Source organism: Peromyscus maniculatus, chromosome 1, assembly GCF_049852395.1.
Source record: "Peromyscus maniculatus bairdii isolate BWxNUB_F1_BW_parent chromosome 1, HU_Pman_BW_mat_3.1, whole genome shotgun sequence".
NCBI lineage: Eukaryota > Metazoa > Chordata > Mammalia > Rodentia > Cricetidae > Peromyscus > Peromyscus maniculatus.
Window position 1 is genome coordinate 166920100 of NC_134852.1, and position 14737 is coordinate 166934836.

The window sequence follows — 14737 nt, forward strand, 5'->3', positions numbered from 1 at the left end:
TCTCTTTGACAAGACTCCTGGAGCTCAGCCCAGTGCTTGGCTGTGGATCTCTGCATCTGCTTCCATCAGTTACTGGATAGAGAATCTCTGTTGGCAATTAATGTAGTCATCAATCTGATTACACCACTGGTCAGTTCAGGCACCCTCTCCACTATTGCTAAAAGCCTTAGCTAGGGTCATCCTTGTGGATTCCTAGGGATTTCCCTGGTACCAGGTTTCTTTCTATTCCCAAAATGTCCCCTCTCATCAAGACATCTCTTTTCTTACTCTCTCCCTCCATCCTGCTTCCAATTGGCCTCCTGCATCCAGCTGGTCCAACCTACTCCCTCAAGTCCCATTCCTCCATCCTTCCCACCCATGCCCCTAGTTTACTCAGAAGATCTCTTCTATTTCCCCTTCCCAGAGAAATCCATGCATCCCTCTTTGGGCACTCCTTGTTATCTAGCCTTTCTGGGGCTGAGGATTGTAGGTTGGTTATCCTATACTTTACTCCTAATATCCACTTATGAGTGAGTACATACCATGTTTGTCTTTCTGGGTTTGGGTTACCTCACTCAGAATGATTTTTTTTCTAGTTCCATCGAAGCCCTCCTATATACAAATGATAAGCAGGCTGAGAAAGAAATCAGAGAAACATCACCCTTTACAATAGCCACAAATAATATAAAATACCTTGGGGTAACTTTAACCAAACAAGTACGAGACCTGTATGACAAGAACTTTAAGTCTTTAAAGAAAGAAATTGAGGAAGATATCAGAAAGTGGAAAGATCTCTCATGCTCTTGGATAGGGAGGATTAAAACAGTAAAAATGGCATTCTTACCAAGAGCGATATATAGAGTCAATACAATCCCCATCAAAATCCCAACACGATTCTTCACAGACCTCAAAAGAACAATACCCAACTTCATATTGGAAAATAGAAACCCAGGCTAGCTAAAACAATCATGTAGAATAAAGGAACTTCCAGAGGCATCACCAACCCTGACTTGAAGCTATACTATAGAACTATAGTAATAAAATCAGCTTGGTATTGGTATAAAAACAGGCATGTAGATCAATGGAATTGAATTGAAGGCCTTGAAATAAATATACATACCTATGAACACCTGATTTTTTGACAAAGAAGCCAAAATTATATGGAAAAAAGAAAGCATCTTCAACAAAGTGTGCTGGCATAACTGGATGTCAACATGTAGAAGAATGCAAATAGACCCATATCTATCACCTTGCACTAAACTTAAGTCCAAGTGAATCAAAGACCTCAACATAAATCCAGTTACACTGAACCTGATAGAAGAGAAAATGGGAAGTATTCTTGAACACATTGGCATAGGAGACCACTTCCTGAATGTAACACCAGTAGCACAGACACTGTGGTTGACAATTAATAAATGGGACCTCCTGAAACTGAAAAGCTTCTGTAAGGCCAAGGACACAGCCAATGAGACAAAACAACAGCCTACAGAATGGGAAGATCTTCACCAACCCCACATCTGACAGAGGACTGATCTCCAAAATATATAAAGAATTCAAGAAACTAGACATCAAAATATCAAAGAATCTAATTAAAAAATGGGGTGCAGATGTAAACAGAGAATTCTCAACAGAAGAATGTCAAATGGCCGAAAGACATTTAAGGAATTACTCAACATCCTTAATCATCAGGGAAATGCAAATCAAAACAACTCTGAGATACCATCTTACACCTGTCAGAATGGCTAAAATCAAAAACACTGATGACAGCTTATGTTGGAGAGGATATGCAGTAAGGGGAACACTCCTCCACTGCTGGTGGTAATGCAAACTTGTACAGCCACTTTGGAAATCAATCAGGTGATTTTTTAGAAAATTAGGAATCAATCTACCTTAAGACCCAGTTATACCAATCTTGGACATATACCCAAAGGATGCTCAATCATACCACAAGGACACTTGCTTAACTATATTCATAGTAGCATTATTCATAATAGCCAGAACCTAGAAACAACCTAGATGTCCCTCAATTGAAGAACGGATAAAGATAATGTGGTACATCTGCACAATGGAGTAGTACTCAGCTGTAAAAAAGCAACAACCTCATGAAATTTGCAGCCAAATGGATGGAACTAGAAAAAATACATTTCTTACAAATAGTATGTCATAAAACCTTTCTTTATCATCTATCTAGGCATCTATCTACCTATACATCCATCTACCCATACATGCAAGCACAATCCATTCTTTTACACATACATATATTCTTCTGGCCTGTGGTCCTGGCCTGAAGCTTAGAAGGGGTTGAAGCACACCTAAAACCCGGGATTTTCTCACTGTGAGAGCAGCAGACATTTGGCTGCCCTTTTCCCACATGTGCCCAGGAATCAGCAGACCCAAGTAGTTAAATTTCTCCGAGTATGGGCATGCCCCCATGCATGTTGAAACTGATAAGCTCATGGGGCTTCAAGGCTACAGGGACTGGTTGCTGCTTGTCTGACTGCTAAAATATCCGTGCTGGACTTCCTATATGACCTTATAAAGTTCCTTCCGCTGGCTCCTGTTCCCCATGAGTATACAAATGAAGAGCCCTTGATGTTCTTGCCCCAACCAATGACATACCACCAGATGAACTAGGAGAAAGAAAAGGGGAAGTGCTGTGGGATGGTCTGTATGTCAAATTACTCTGATTGGTCAATAAATAAAATACTGATTGGCCAGTGGCTAGGCAGGAAGTATAGGCGGGACTAACAGAGAGAAGAAAAGAAAGAACAGGAAGGCGGAAGGAGTCACTGCCAGCCACCGCCATAACAAACAGCATGTGAAGATGCTGGTAAGCCACGAGCCACGTGGCAAGGTATAGATTTGTGGAAATGGATTAATTTAAGCTATAAGAACAGTTAGCAAGAAGCCTGCCATGGCCATACAGTTTGTAAGCAATATAAGTCTCTGTGTTTACTTGGTTGGGTCTGAGCGGCTGTGGGACTGGCGGGTGACAGAGATTTGTCCTGACTGTGGGCAAGGCAGGAAAACTCTAGCTACATGAATCCAACCAGACATTCTTCCTAGGGTATAAATGTTCCTTGCATCCTCTGAATAAATGAGCCATCCACTGACACAGTCTCCCTGGTCATTTTTTTTGCCTACCATGCTTGCTGCTGCTCTGGATCCGTCTCTGATCCCACCCATACTTGGCTCAGTTTCTCTTTCTCCTAGTCGGGCTGTGCTCAATAAGTCTTACCATGCCAGAACCAAGTGGGGCTCAAGCTCAGTACTGGCCAATTTGGAAACATCATTTTTTTTTGGGGGGGGGGGAATTGCACTATATTGATCATTAAATTGGCATTTGTAGATTCATTTCTAAATTTTTCTTATCTCTGTTATATTCTTATGCTTTTTTCAACTTGTCTTTTGGTAATTATTTCATTTATATATTTGTCTTTAGTTGTTTTTATTTTAATGTCTGCTGTAGATGAGAGATGGACAAGACATGTTTACTCTCTCAAAATTTATCTTAGACACTTTAACATACACATTTAATTTATCATATATTGGTTAGTCAATATGCTCAAATATGAGGACCTTAGGTTTTTCTTCAACTGCTCCAAACAATGCTTTGTCTGAGGTTTCAGCTCCACATTTAGTAACTCTTAGTTTGCTCAATATTATTTTTGTGTAGTTAAAGTCTATTGTATTTCTCCATGTTTATGTTGCCTACTGGGCTGGGGCACATGGACTTTAGTGTAGTGGAATGATGTGTAGCACCAGAGTGAGGTGACTCATAGCTCACTTTGATCCTTATCATATTTCCTCTTTCTTTTGTTTACTAAGAAATGCTAATAATGTCTGTTAGATATTCACTACACATTCTTCACACACATTGATATGTCTAGGTATATTTTCATGATGCAAGTCCTTCTCTGTTCCACCAGCCAGTTCCAAAATCATGACATGGGAACTTCTTATTAATTGTGAAACTTCAGCTAGTAGCTTAGGCTTGTTTCTAACTAGCTCTTATAACTTAAATTAACCCATTTCTATTAATTTACTGTCTGTTTTGTGGCTTTATTACTTTTACTCTGTAGTGTCCATGCTGCTTTCCTGCTTCCTCCATACCTGGCCAGTGGCTCTGCCTTTATTCTTCCCAGTACTCTTTCTGCCCTGAAAATCCTTCCTAACTATTGGCTGTCCAGCTTTTTATTAAACTAATAAGAGTGACACATATTCACAGTGTACAAAAAGATAATTCCACAACATTTGTCTTTTGTTTTCTCTGTTTTCTGGCTAATTTCCCAAAAGCTGTAGTCCTGTCCACGAATTTTTTGCTCAGTTATGTTTAACCTGCTGTTAAAACTTCTCATTAAAATCTTATTTGATGAAATCTGATATTTTATTTCTAAACATAATGTCGGCACTTTTTATCCACAGCATCCTTATATTACTGTTTTGATCCTCTTGGTATAGAATGAATCCTTTTCACGTATATTTTCATTATAGGCTTTATTATGTGATGTTCTTAGGAATCTAATATTTCTATTTTTTAGTTTAAAGTTTTAAAAATGTCTTATGATATTTAATAGTGAGGTCAGCGTTAATAGGGTCACATCAAATATAAATTTTTGAAGTATGAAATATGTTAGAATGTAAGCTTTCAGAACAGTGATATGTTTATTTTTTCTGGGTGACCCATGGCTACTACAGACTATTTGTTTATTATGTTATAGAACAGCTTATGATTTTAATCTCAAACCATGTGACAATAACCCTTCATTATAAAGTTTTATGGGAGGTATCAACACCCCTTATGTGGGACCATCGTGTAACAGATAAAAAACTTCCCTCCTTTCTCCTAAGAACACATTCATCCAAAAGCCAGTGTGGTTCTACATTTGAATTCTTCATCCCCTCCGATGAGACTGTCATTTCCCATCCTGTCCGGCCCATCACTACAACTACAGAAATCATGCCTTGCTCTTCTTCATTGCTTCAGAAACAATTGCCCTTCCTTCAGGTTCTGTTCCCATTTCTTTTATTTTTAGTCCCTAAAGACATTCCTATTTGAGATTTTAATTATACTTTTTAAGAAATGTTTGCTATATTTATCTATAACACGTGGCTTTTAGACTGTAATTTTTATATTATCTAGAATTATCTTTAAATGCATAAAATTGTTTTAGTAAACATTAATTAATTTTGTAAGCATTTCCTTAAGTTTGTGCCTTTTGTTGCAATTTACATGCTGTTTCTTTTCTCTTAGACATTCCTTACAGTGCATAACCATTATTTCAAGACTGTTGAAGGTCTGCAGGAAATCTAATTTAGTAGGTCATTATACTAACTTAATTCTTGAATGTCAGTTTAGCTGCATATTTAATTTTGACTTCACTGTTTATTTTTCTCCAATACTTTGCTTTGAACAAGTGGCTTCATTATTTTCTGACATCTATTGTTACTAAAAACCTATCCTTGTTGAAATTGTCACTTTACTACATAATTGAAAAAGAAAAATTAAGATATGAAGCAGTATTCTTAATGGAACCCCAAGTTTCTAAAAAGCATTTGTACAAGATTTCTTCACTAACACCTAACTTCTGACAACAAGAATTCAGATAGGGAGGGGATGCCCTTTCTTAGAAACCACTGAGCTCCCAGAATCCAGATTGCAAGTGGTGTGTCACATACATCACTTTGGAAATTTAACTTAATAATATTATGCCAAGAGCAAGAAGTTTTCATTGCTAGATTTCATATTAAAAATGAAAGCAATATACAAGTTCAAATTTTTAATAAAATACTATTCACATTTTTTGAAAAACATGCATATGTTTTTAAAGAATTACAACTTATAGGTAAAGTCCATTTTATGCTGTTTTAATAAAGTACCAAACAATTTATCATTTACTTATTTATTTTTGATTATGTGCATGTGAGTGTAGGCATGTACACATGAATGTGGGTGGCTGTGGAGGCCAGAGGGGCCAGATCCTGGAGCTGGAATTATAAGTGGCTGTGAGTCACCCCAGGTGGGTATGGACTCAGGTCCTCTGCAAGAGCAGCACGTGCTCTTAACCATGGAGTCATTTCTCCAGTCCCCAAGCAATTTATTATGAGGAAATAAAGCTGAGGAACAATCAACTGTTTGTTGCTGTACATCTCTGCAATTTCTTAAGAGTGTTTGGATCTGAGTATTTCCTTCTTGTTTTAGAAAAGAGTTCAAATTATTGATAATGAAGAGGTATTACATTTTTGATTAAAACTCAAAATCTACATGCATAATAACCCTTTATACTAGCTAGTTTTGGATAGAGTGTTGATTGTTTTTAATTTTGACAATGGACAGACAGCTTCTCTGCAATTTTTTTCTCTCGTCAAAAAAAAAAAAAATGCAGCCTGCATAGTACCTTGTTGGTATTTCTGTCAATGTTTGAAGTAAATGGTCCACTTTGAGCACTCTTTATACAAATAGGGTACTGAGGCCAGATGTTAATGACAGCTATCTTTCTCAGTCACTCTTTACCTTAGAATTTTTGGGGGTGGGGGCAGGGAGCTCTAACTGATTGTAGAGCTCAATGATTAAGCTAGACTGACTAGGATCAAGCCATAGGGATCTAGCATGGGGATCACCAGTGTGCATCATCACGTCCACCTTTTTATTTGGATGCTACAATTCCAGTTCAGGGCCCTGTGCTTGTCCAGTAAGTACTTTACCAGCAGAGGTACCTCACCAGGCCTGGACTTGTTCTTTTTTTTCTTTTTTCTTTCCCAGACAGGTTTTCTCTGTGTAAAAGTCCTGGCTGTCCTGGAACTCACTTTGTAGACCAGGCTAGCCTCGAACTCACAGAGATCCACCTCCCAAATGCTGGGATTAAAGGCTTGCACCACCACTGCCTGGCCTCCGGATCTGTTCTTTATTCTTCCTCTTACTTAACATTTGTATTACTGTTTACATTTAATTCCTTATTGTTTGTGTTGTTCAAATTCTTTTCTCTCCTAACTATGACTGCCCCTGTCTATTCAGGCTTCCTTGTCTCTAGAAGTCTTACCTGAGCCACCCTCACTCCCAGGTAATCAATTTTTCTAGGTCTTCCCAGTCATTTCCAATTTTTATTTTCACCCACTTTCTCACTTCTATCATTATAGAATGGCATATTATAAAGGAGACCAAATTATCAACCTCTTTAAAATTAAGTACCTTTAACAAACTAAAGACAACAAGACTTCCTATTTCTGCATTTAAAACTCGGTGCATCTCACATTCGGGGAGCACACTATCTTTAGTAGGAAACCCACATGAGTGTGCTGAAGCTTTCGTTACTGTTAACATTATGAAACTTTCTGTTCTTTTTGCCAAGGTGAATTGATGTAGTCCAGGATTTTGTTCTTTTCAATAGAAGACTAGCAACTTTATGAGAAGTCTTAAGGAAAATGGGGTGTGTGTGTGTGTGTGGGGGGGAGACTTGTATAACAAGTACAGCTTGAGTAAGTGATATTTTTACATGAGAATTTCTGGCTCAGTATAAGAAAGAATATTTTACAGCTCCAAACAGCAATCTGAAATCCTTCAAACTGATGTAAATGCTTTTGAATATTAGAAATTCCTTTTGAAACTAGGAAAAAGTTAATTTTGATATATCATTTTTGAAAATAGAATTATCCTGGGAGAATATTACACAGTTATATCCTCATGAACATAAATCTGAAGACTATCTCTTATCTTTAAAAACTGTACATTGTTTTGATGCCAGTAATAGGATTAGTGATGCCAAATCTGGATTTGTGTTTGGCTGTGAAGTTAATTACCATATGTAATTAGTTTTTCAGGTGGTCCTTTAGAAGGTGGTTTTAATACCTATCTTGCTTCTGCATAGCATCAATGTGAGGGTGAAAATCAGGTAATGTATATACATTGTAAGCTTCCAAGCACTGCACTTATCTATGACTAAACCCAGAAAAGACATCATTGCTTATGAAATTTTATGTAATGAAAAGATACTCTCTCTATCCTCAACTATTTCTCCTTGAATAATAAGGCTTTTGTACTCAGTGGCTCCCATCCTGATTAATGCAGACACAGAGCATTTCAAGTCATGGTAGTGAGTTCTATTGGGCAATGCTACTCTAGAAAATTCTCCTAAGAAAGTAGACCTGAAATCTTACAAGCTTGGGAGGCTGAGACAGGAAAATGGTGAGGGCAAGGCCTTTCTCGGTGATAGAGTAAATTTCATGGTGGCCTGTGCAACTTAGTGAGACTCTCATCTCAAAATTACAAAACCACACCAAAATGAAACAAAAATACTGAAAAATCAATACAAAGAAGATAAGGAAGCAAAGACTGGACACAGAGTACATGCCAAGCATGCGTGGGTCCTACGTACAATCCTAAACACTGGAAAACAAAGGACAAAGATACCATCAAAGAAATGCCAAAGAGAAATAAGGCAATTTAAAACTAGGTTAGCATAAGTGAGCAAACTGTTCTCTCCGCAAAAATGACAATTAAATTTGCTGTGCGAAGATTTAAGAAATTGTGAAATAGGCAGGTTGCACTGGTTATTGCCAATCACTTGGGCAACATTATCTGTCAGTCTCAGCTGTTTTTGCCATGAAATGTTAGATGTTGCCACCAAATATACAACATGATACTGTGCAGTGTCATAAGTCAGCTAAAACACTTGTAAACATATGTCATGTCAGTCATTAAGGAAAAGGTATAATTACACTTTTAAATGTGGTGAAGCATTTTGAAAGTGGTGTATAATTTTCCAGAACAGGGACCTTTGTGAACATATCCCTCTCTGAGTGCTTACGCAGCCTGACATCTTCAGGTTTGTTCAAATCAGAGCCCCACTGTGAACACGCCAGCTGCAGACAAAGGAAGTAATTTGTTGGTTAGGGTGCATTTCATTGAGAGAAGCAAGCAGAAGGAGTGATATCAGCACAGAGTCACAGAGACAGAACACTCGAGACAGTGGAGTAAACTGCCAGGTTAGAACAAGCAGCCGAAAATGGCTACTTCTGATAATATTAAAGGAACACATCTTTAATCATTGATCATAACCAATGAAATCCAGGCACGAATGAGGCTTTATTCCATAAAAAGCTGATATCTTTGCATTCTTGAGTCATAAAGATCTCAAACACATCACGATTCAGCATGCACACTTTTTAATTGCTTGTTCAGCTCAGCCTCCCACTACTTGAGCGCTTTCCCTGGTTCTCAACCTTCTTAATGCCGCGATACAGTTCCTCATGTTGTGGTGACCCCCATCCATACATTATTTTTGTTGTTACTTCACAACTGTAGTTTTGCTACTGTTATGAATCATAATGCAAATAGTTTTGGAGAAAGAGGTTTGCCAAAGTGGTTTTGACCCACAGGCTGAGAACCACTGCTCTAAGGCAGCTACCCAGCCCTCTCCATTCTTCTCATCTGTGCACCACAGAGCTCTAATCACAAGGCAGAGCTGCAGGCTCACTCCTCACATTGCCGCTTCACACTGCATCTCTTTTGACACACAGTCGTTTCATAGTGAGCATGCTCTACGAATAAATAATATGAAGAGGCTAAATTTATTTCTCTTTCCTCTGTTAAATCATTTCTTGGAGGCTCTGTGCTTTGGACTTTTGCAATGTAGACTTTCTGGTGTCTACTTTAGCATCTCATATTTTTTCCTATTTGAAAAACTTGGTTAAATCAAATACAGCAACACAGTGAAGTCATACAGAAATATTAAAAAAATACAGAATTTTTACTCAATGTTTATTTCATTATAATATAAAATATACAATGCTATTGGTATGAAAAAATCTGAATTTCTGGCAAGTATTATGTTTTTTACATAATTAATTGTTTGGGGCATCCTGTTTTTCCATAATTCAGTTACCTGAATAGGTCTATACTAGCCATTAAAAAACACATAATAATTTTAGTTTTTTTTTTCTTCTTATTTTTCAGCATAAGAAATTAATCAAAGGTCAGTGTTATCTTAATGACCGGAAAACAAATAAACCAAAGCACTGCTTCTGCTTCCAGTGTTAGTCAGACCCACTCTGTCTGAAGTGTGTATGTATAGACTTGTAAACCCTCCAGTGACTTTTGAGGTTAAGCAGCAGCTATACAATTTCCTTTCATTTTATTTTGTCCTTCCCTGTCTCCTTTTGTTTTGGTTGCAAGGGTTTGTAAACTTTATATTGTCTAATCCTCTCACTTACTTGTTAATACACTCAGTCAGAATACCATCATCTTTTTTTTTTTTTTTTGGTTTTTCGAGACAGGGTTTCTCTGTGTAGCTTTGCGCCTTTCCTGGAACTCACTTGGTAGCCCAGGCTGGCCTCGAACTCACAAAGATCCACCTGGCTCTGCCTCCCAAGTGCTGGGATTAAAGGCGTGCGCCACCACCGCCCGGCCCCATCATCTTTTAATAGGAGATTTTGTTTTGTTTTGTTTGAGATAGAGTTTCTCTGTGTAGCCCTGGCTGTCCTGGAACTCACTCTGTAAATCAGGCTGGCCTCAAACTCAGAGATCTGCTTGCCTCTGCCCCTCCTCCAGTACTGGGATTAAAGGTATCTGCCACCACCACCAGCGTAATCCATTCATATTGACTATGGAAACTGTTCAGATATTAACCATAAGTCTGCTTCTCTTGTCCTTTCTCAATAGGCATTTCCTACTAACCTGTATACTGTCCTTTTCACAGTCACAACCCCCTCAGCCTGTGCTGCTTGGCCTATAAAATTCATATCTCTCTAGACCTACTAGATGACTACTGAAATATCCATGTTCTTATGGCACAGCTTTTTGATATTATTTGATTATGTTGATTCTTGCATGAATTTTCATCAGTATTAAGCCATTTTACTTAATGTGTCAACTCACAGCTTTATTTTACAGTTAACAGTGGGTCAATTTCAGTACATTTGTGCTCTCCACTAGATAGTTTTCTTCTTCTTAAGATCTATTTTATTTCATTTTGTGCGTATTCGTGTTTTCCCGCATATATGTATGTGCACCGTGTGTGTCTCTGGTACCCGAGAAGAACAGAAGAGGATATCAGAGCTTCATGGATCTGGAGTTACCAGTGGTTGTTAGCTGGCATGTGGGTGCTGGGAACCAAACCTGGATCTGGCAATGGCAGCAAGTGCTCTTAACTGTGGAACCATCTCTCCAGCCAGAGATAGCCAGAGATTCCATAATGTCTGTAGATGTAACCAACCGTCTTGCTCTGCCATTCCAGATCCTTCATTCTCAGACAGAGATAGGAAGGAGTGGAAAGGGTGGAACGGTGGGATCTCCTCACTCTCCTTAGAGCTCACCCAGACATCCACAGGGCTCTCTGAGATGGAGCAGGTGAACTGGTCCATATCTGCTTGCTGTTCCTGAAGGAGCTCATCGATTTCCTCCTGGATTTCTTGAGCCACATAAGGAACTTTGTACAATAGAGAAAGGCTTTGGTTCCTTCTTTCTTCAATTACACGGAGGTGTGTCATCACCTGGGATTTCATCTGGGCAGCCTTTGCTGGGTCAACAGCCAACACGTGCTGGTAATGACGAATGGTATGTAGGCGATCTTTATTTTCAGCACGGACGTAACGACGCAGAGCTTGCAGAATACGATGTGGCCGAGGTGAGTCAGACTGCAGGGCAGCCAGGTAATTCTCCAGAGCTATCTGCTGGCGGTCATTCAGCATGGCTTCCACTCGGGCCAAGCGAGTTACCACAAGCTGCTGCTTCTCGCTGGCTGCTTCCTTCTCTAAAGCTTTAACCATAGCTTGGAAGTGCTGAATGAGGGTCTGTCTCTCTGCTTTGGGGAGGTTCTTGGCTTGAAGCTCTGCCTCTTCCCATTCCTTCTTTACCCTATCCATTCGATTGCAATGCCGAATTTCCAGTTATTCCTTAGCCTTCTGGAAGTGGGCGTGCTCGTTATCATCTGCTGAGGTCTCAAAATACACATCAACATCATTGGTTGGCAGGGGAGTTGGGGGAACTTTCACATCGTGAGCAATGTCTTTGTCTGAAATAGTGCCATCGCTGCTGGGTTCAGTTGGGTTCTTTTCATTGTAGTCATCTCCTTTAAGAGTCATAGTAGTAATCACGGTCTTCCACCACTTCCCCTTCCTCCTCATCCTCATCCTCTTCATCTGCAGCTGCTTCTGTGAAGTCTTCCAAATCTTCTTCAGTAGGAAGTTCACTTTTATCAAGATCATAGTCTTCCTCTTCATCCTCCTCCTCCTCCTCTTCCTCCTCCTCTTTGGACATAGTAGAGTCAGAGTCAACAATCTTTGTCTGAGGGCAGCACACATACTCGGTACCGTGGAACTGGTCTACCCCACAAGGCAGCAGCATGCCGTAGCTATAAAAGGTCATCCCCTCAGTCAGACATGCCTCCTTGACTATGGTGTGCCAACGCTGGTGCTTCTCACACACCTCCATCCGCTCTCGGTGGAAAAACTGGCAGTTTTCTGAAACCAGCAGAACATCACTAATGAACTCACCCACAAGACACTTGAATGGAATGATGATGTGACTCTTGCACTGTTTTTTTGTCCCTTCAGCACCAGTCATCAATACTGACTGGCTGATTTGCTTACATCACATTTGTGATCTGCAGCTCTGGATAGATCTCCTGGCAGTACTGAAGAACTTCTTCCTTTGTTCCAAGGCAGCTCTTGGTACCTGTTGGGTCAGGCTCCCATATCCCAGTCTAGATTCCATAATGTCAGGTCATGTCTCCTGGAGTTCTCTCATGTTCCTCTGAGAAAAGATTACACTTTTTCTTAATTCACATTAGGTTTCATTGTTAATTTTATTTCCCTAAAGTTTGGGGGATTTCCTTGATTTCTTCTTTGTCCTATTTGCTGTTCTGAAGTGCTCATGACTTTTAAGCACACACTTGTCTTCCTGTTCTGAATTCTTGGTGTATTGGTAGGAATGACGTAAGGCTCTGCCTACTTCTTTTATTATTAAGGCAAGGCCACTGAAGCCTCCCTACACTTTTGGCTTTGAACCATGACTCTGCTAGTTTAAAAAGATAGGATAAAATTGCTATAATTTTTTGAAAGAAAATTTAGAAGATGAAGATTAATTTTTAATTAGATTTAAAATGATGTAACTCAGGGATTTAAGATTATGTTAATTTTCGGTTATATTTTATGGAGTGGTATCTACCTGGAAAATTTCAAAAGAGAGTTTATTGCACATATAAATTTTAAATAGATGAAATCAACTAACCGATTGAGTAAAATAGTGATAAAATGTGTCCTGGAAATCAGGATGCCATAAAATGGAATCCAAAGGAAGAAGAGATGCCAAAGCTGCAGAATGTTTTGGACCTTGAATGTGGGTGTGAAATGAACTCAGTGCTTCTTTTTCCCAGAGGTGTTGGGTGTTATTAAAGGATGCACCACATATAAGTCTCCTGTGACCTTGTTCATGCGGCTGACATTTTAATGGCAAAAATGGCAATCTTTTCTGGAGAAAGATCTGAGTAGGAAATTGTGAGGGGTACAGACTACTTAAGGAAGATCATGAGGGTTAGAATTTGACTTGCATTTGGAGCAGTGGGCCAGGGACTATAGACCTGTGAACTGTGTGTGAACCCATTCAGTACAGGCTGTCATTTATACTACATGTTGGTGTCCTTGGCTGGATAGGTGGAGAGAGCTCCCTCTATTGGTTACTTGTGTGAGTTGCCTTGTTAAGTACCCTTGCAGTAGTCAGCCTCACGCTCTGATCTCATGGTTGGGTGTTGAGAAAGGAAGGGACAGAAGCAAAGAAAAACAAAACAAAACAACAACAACAACCCCCTGCAGAAACAAAAAGCTACAGTACAGTCTTCACTCTGTGGACAAAAATTTAGAAGGGCCCTTACTTTTGCAAGTGCTATTCCCTTGGCCTTATCTGCTATATGATTACCTCCCAAAATTTCAAAGCTCTGCCTGGTGCCTTCTGCATACTCATCCTACTCTCTTCTGAACATGGAGAGATAGATGTGTCTATAAGAATTGTGGTCAGAAACCTCTGGGTTTTGTATCTAACTGCTTCCACGCTTAACTCACAGCTTTTCCTACATGGTCATTTATGAAACAGCCTGAGAGTATGTTCATAATGAAAGCACTCCCCGCTAACACTTGGAACATCTCCATGAATATGTAGCTTTTCCCAAAAAGTGCATGAAGCTGGATGTAGCTTAGTTGTGAGCCTTTACCTGAAATAGTTTTTAGGGTTTCCTAGAGGAACAGAGCTGATGGAATGATTACTTATGATAAAGGGATTTATCAGATTGGGTTGCATGATAGGGCATAAGTAGTTCAGCAATAGCTGTCTGCATGCCAGAGAGGCTAACTCAGTACCCATTTAGTCCAAACATCTGGGTGCCTCAGTTCACCAAACATTTCCCTAAAAACCTGGAGGATTTCTGGTAGGAGTAGTCTACTTTTGGGCATTCTACCAACAATCCTGAACTTTGGAGGATGTCCTCCAAAGGTACATGAGTTAAGGCTTCAGCCCTAGGATGGCTTTGGCCCCAGAGTGGACCTGTTCACAGATGTTGGGACCTTTGGGAGGTAGGGCCTAATGGGGAGTCTGTCACTCACTGGAATGTATCCTGGAAGAGCATGATGAGAACCACCGGCCCTCCTCATTCCTGTCCTTCCTGGATCATAATGGAAGCAGTTTTCTCCACCACATGCCCCTCCCACAAGTTACCAACCTTGCCAGAGTCCAAAGCAACTGGCTGCATGATTTTGGACTAAAACCTCCAGA

At 39.6% G+C, this 14737-nt stretch overlaps 1 pseudogene; it reads right to left on the minus strand.

The window, feature by feature from the left end:
- Positions 1 to 12673, minus strand: part of LOC102906553 (amyloid beta precursor like protein 2 pseudogene) — a 63050-nt pseudogene extending 50377 nt beyond the window's left edge.
- Positions 12674 to 14737: the final 2064 nt, after the last annotated feature.